A 6,000-nucleotide genomic window follows, 5' to 3' on the forward strand; every position below is an offset into this window, starting at 1 on the left:
TTGACTCCAAGTCGGAAAGTGGACAGAAGATTTTGATACACACCTGGGACCAAATATTATTATTATATGAACGATTCTAAAACGATAATGTGCGAGATCCTGTATATGATTCAGACCATTGTGCTTTAAAAATTACCACACTAAGATGAATCTACCTGAACTAACAAGCTATGTAGCCAAAAATTTTTGGATTTTATACATAACATTCAATATTTTTTAATAATAATAATTTTGAAAATAAACTTTATATTTGTATACATTTAAAAAAAGTATGTATCTCTATTTTTAAAAAGATATATAGTATGAGTTTTATAACATAATTACTGTAATAACACAGAGACTTTTTAAAAGCATCATAAAACCCCCAGGGAGCCAACGCCGAAAACATGTGAATTAAGGGCCCATGGTACAAAGTGATAAGAATATAAAATAAAATAGCTTATGCTCTCATTTAAGATTTTCTTAGCTGACTCCTTGTGGGTTAATCCCATGATATGATGATAAAAAACAACCACTCCTTTAGATATAGCGAATTGATGTGTAAAGTTTTACTACTTTCATGGATCAAAAAATATATTGATTCACTCATACTTTTATTGACAGGCTACTGTGTATATATTTTCTTTGCCCAGCTAGAGGCAACATTTTTTTAAGGAATATATTTTAGCCTATAAGGTTTATTAAAATTAAACAGTAAGAAACAAATTTTTTAAAATTATTTCTGATTGCACAGCTGTATTTCTACTGATTTATTGGTACATTCGGATTTGTCAAACGTATTTTACTTACATATGTCAACTATTGACGAGTTTGTGAAGGTTATGTATTGATATTGTCAGTATGAAATTAGTTTTTGATATGAATGAACAATATTGTTTCAGAGATTATCCGTCTTACATTGAGATTGGGAATAGTTCTGGATCAGTTTGGTTTGTTGACCTCCAGAATCGCTTTATTCTTTGTGACATTGAAGTATTTGAGCATGAAGATTTTCTACACCTTAAGCGATTTATGTTGTGTTTAATTCCTATACTTGTGAATAGTCCATAATTTTTTTAAAACCGTATTTTTAGAGATAAATTGGTTTCCCTGTTAATCGTTTTGCTGGTTCCCAGTGGTATGTAACGTAACACCTGACTGCATTTTTCTACAGGAGTAATCAGACTTGGTCAAGGCTCAGTGGCACTGTATGACAATGTTTGTGACTCAGGTCGGAGCATTGTATTAATATGACCAAATCGGAGATTTACAGTATTCACAACAGCATAATCATGTGATATTGTTATACATTTCAGTAAAAAAAATTTGGATACTAACTAAAACAGTAAACAATTAGAGTCTAATGGCTTCACTATGAGGCCAAAAAGAGAAGCATAAAGAGAATGGATGGTCACACAATACTGATCTGACCACAAATACAACCAGAAGTGGAACAAATATCATCATCGCCAACAGAAATGTACAAAAATGCAACAAAAAAAATCATAAACAAAACTAAATTAGTTCATACAGAGAATATGCGTTTTCCTTCCCATAACATAATAAGGTAAACATTCTTAAATATCCAGGAAAATCTACAAAACTACTTAATACAAATATGTTTCTTTTTCTTAAACAGATTATACAATGAATATTTACACTTAATTATAGTAAAAAGTAGTGCGTACTATTCAGTTATGATTATATTGAACTGAGTCATATAATATAATTCAATGAGATTTGCATTTAAACTCACACGCTCAGTTTAAAATACAATAATACTGAAAATTACATTCTTCTCATTTAGTTCGATTCCATTTTAATGAAAAACAGTGGCGATACACATGTATACGTGTGTTATTATTAAGGTTTATGCCCCATCAAATTTACAGAATTTTTTAGAATAAGATTGTATTTTTTAAATTTGATCATCCCTAACTTGAAGGTTAAATAGATATTGTTTCTTCGCTATCAGATTTAATCCAGACATTATTTTTACCAACCGGTTTAAAGTTTTCTAATTAAAGTGATAAAAATTATTTTGTGTTTAAGGCTGTAAGAATTGATTCAAAGGAAGAAGGACACAAGGATATAATGCAGAACGACCTCTTTTCAGTAAAACCTTCTCTATAAGGTAAGTTTAACAGAAATAGAAAATAATGCCAAGATTATATTAGATAAAAATAAGGGTAAATTCAACTCTTAAAGATAAAACATTGGAGTAAATTAAAATGAAATAAAGTTTTTAATGAACATTAAAATACTTTCCAACAAAACCTTAGTTCAGATAAAATTTTGAAATTTTTAAACTGCCTTTGTTTTTGTCCAGTAATTAACTTTAATACCCAATGAATTCTTATATAGGACTCGGAACTAAATGTTTGGATAGTGGATGTAAACTCCTATGAAAGAAGGAACTCTACAACCAGAAGAAACTGAACTCTCTCAGATACCTGTATCAGTTGAAACAATCCAACCAACCGTTCCCAAGCCAAACTACTGCTGAAGTGCCAACCACCAACATTGGCCCACCCATCTACTGAGAGTCGACAGACAATACCAACTATCGTTAATCAAAAATGTCCTCACAAAACCCACAAAATATAGGCATTTTCCCTTCTTTTCTACCAAGAGATAAATTTTCAACTGTAAGAATAACAGTAAGTATCCAAGTAAAATTCCACACCCCTTTACTTTTTGTATTTCCAAAAATAATCTTTCCTTTTGTGAATGAATAGATATTAACAGGGTAGTCACCTAACTGGAATAAACCGGGATTTTAACAAACCAGGAATATCTTTATAGAATTAATAACAAAAATTTTACAACATCACTGGTAATTTTTCACAAGGGATGAGTTCCAAATACTTCCAATACTTTATTACCAATATTACCACAGTTTCTTCTCACTTAATAAGATACCAAAAGGAACACGTGCTTGAAATGCACTTGGAAAATACAATTTTCCATGAAACTATGACTAGTGAAGTGTCTAAGCGAAATTCTGATTCTAGATAAGTCTATTTAACGGGAACAATCAGCTATCTGCATGTGTGTAAATTACAGATTGCCAACATATGTTTTATTGTTGTACTTTTTGTATGTAAAATGTAGATAGATAACCCAAATTAACAAATTACCCGTAGTTTTTAGAAACAATATTTTGGTTATATTCCTTATTGTCTATATTTATTTAGCCCCAATGTCGCGAGTCTGCTGCGTCTAATTATAGATAAATAACTGATTGCAGTATGCAAATTAACAATTGCTGAAACTTTTTTAATTCTTTGTTTATTAAAACTATCTAGAACCATGCAATAGCAAAATAAGTCTATTAAATAAAATAAAAAATTTGTTTACTTGACTGTATTTTTATTTCTATATTCGCTAGCGTAAACTGCTGTATCAAAGTATGGACATCAGCCGCTCGGCCAGTAAACAGATGATTTGGAAATTTTATTATATCATTACATCATATTTTGTGATAGCTATATATTAAAAAATAGACTAATAGGCTAATAAGACTAAAGAAAAAAGTTGAGATATAAATTTTCCTAATTATAAGTAAACTTGGTTTGTTATTTTAAATGTTGGTATTATAACTAACACTAATATATTATATGCCAATATCCCATACATTTTTATGTAAATGGAAATATTTTCTGGAAGCCCATTTTATAATCTGTGCTTATATCCTATTTAAAAATGGAAGGAAGAGTTTATGACTTTCAGTTTTAAAATATATATCTGTCTCTTAGAACAACACAGAAAGGAAACTTATTAAAATTATTATGTGTCAACATGATGTTATGTTGACACATTAAAAGACAGCATATGACTATACACAAAGGATCTTAAAATAAGTGGTAATTATGAATCATTATTTAATTTTTTACTACCACTAGTAAAAATAGTTAGACCAATTTGTCAATACAGTTGATGACGAAAAACTGTACATCGTGACCCTTGGGTGATAAGAGTTAAATATAGTATTTTTTCAGTGTGTTTATATTTGTGAATATTGAGTTTCAAGCTACAGTTCACCTCACCACTTAGTGCAGTGGAGCTGAAATCTGACCCTGTCACAGACATAACTCCTGGAATCTGGGATGTCATAAATCGTCTGAAGAGATAAAAAAAATTGGTGATTAAGTTCCAATCAATTGTGTTGGCAATCAATTATTTTCTCTTTATGAGACAATGATAATAATTTCGTACACCTAGAGTAACACTATATTTTGTAGTCTACGTCTCTAATGTCAAATCAATGTAAAGTGCTCATTTAAATCTTCATTTACACCCCGAAATTTTTTTATTTATTATCAGACGAACATGAATTCCATAAGTTCAAGTCTATGACCATCAGATTTCAGATGCTGCACTAAGAGGAAGGTGAACTGGAGCTAAACTCAAGATTCACATGAATCAATGCTACTTCTACCATACGTTATGTGTTTATATTTTGAGATTTGAAAATGGACTAGAGAGTCAGTAAAAACCTAAACTAACAAAGAATTTTGGTTGGTCTCCTTGATTAAGATATATTAACGCATAATAATTTTATAGATGCATTGATTTTTACAATGTTTGATATAATTATGACAATGAAAAACATGTTATACAAATTCATGTATTTTATTTTTAATTTCTTTGCATGAATGATTTTAGTTAAAGTATAGTTCTTAAGCTTTGTATTGTTTTATGAACTTACGTACACAGTAAATTGTTTGTATAGAATAAAATGTTATGCTTGCTCTAAATACATTTGTAGATTTGAATTTAAACACATTACTTAACTGAAACTTTTAGAAAGATGTTCTCAAAACACATAATGTGAGACATAAACATTTGTAACTTGTCAAAAGTTTACACAGCAGACAATAGACGAATCTTCTATAATATGTTTATTAATTACTACAAAGTACAGTGGTACAGGTGTTCATTACCTACGGTACAGCATCAATACTATTATAAGGTTTCAAACTTATACTGATTTTTCTTCCTTTAATCTTATCCTTTATAAACTAAATAACATTTAGTCAGTAAGGCTTTAATAGCTTTTTTAACCCTCTAATTAATGTTAAATTGGGTAAATGCAAATTTGTAGACCATACCAAGAAAAGGAAAATAAAAAAGTTAAATTTTGAAAATATAAAAAGACTTAGATGATTCATGATGGTATTGTTTTGTAAAACTTTTGCAAATTCAATATTTTTGTTATATAGTGTAGAATGTAAGCTTTTGGATGATATATCCATGGCTTCACACGCAACCTTCAAAATCGAAGTCATTATAATACTTAGTAAAAGCACTAAGGATGAAATATGATGTAGTCCTTTGAAATTTTTCAAACGTAAGTAAGCATACATCAGGTACATATTATTTCAGTGTTCATGCTTAAGAGAATCAGAATTTAACTGACTCTTATTATATCTTATTTTGCACATGTAGGAAAATTGTTGGTTGGAATTAGTTATATATCCAATGCCACAGCTGAGTCTGCCTTGTCGCCTCGATCAAAAATACAAATACATGTCTCAGAAACCTACATTGGTAAAAAAAATTACTTCAATCCTTGTCATGTATTTTTGGTCTAAGCTATTTCCAGTGCCATAGCAGTTTGCCTTGTCCCGACAATATGTACATTCATAGGTCTGAGAAGCCTACTTTAGTTAATAGGTGTCTACTTCCGACTGTACAGAATCATTTATGGTGCCACAGTTGAGATTGCATTATTGCTCCGATCAAAAAACCATATGCATATGTAGCTCCTCTTGGGAATCTACTTCGGTCAAACAGCGACTACTTTCAGTTCCTGTAATCTACTTTCGATCTAAGTTATTTCCAGTGTCATGAGTTTGCCTTATTGTCCCGATGAAGATAAGATACATACATAGGACTGAAAAGCCTATTATGGTTTAGGAAGAAACCCTACCTTCTTCCCCCCCCCACCCCCCCCCCCCCCCACCCCCCCCCCCCCCCACCCCCCCCCCCCCCCACCCCCCCCCCCCCCCACCCCCC

This window comes from Homalodisca vitripennis, chromosome 1 (genome assembly GCF_021130785.1).
Source record: "Homalodisca vitripennis isolate AUS2020 chromosome 1, UT_GWSS_2.1, whole genome shotgun sequence".
NCBI classification, from domain to species: Eukaryota; Metazoa; Arthropoda; class Insecta; order Hemiptera; family Cicadellidae; genus Homalodisca; species Homalodisca vitripennis.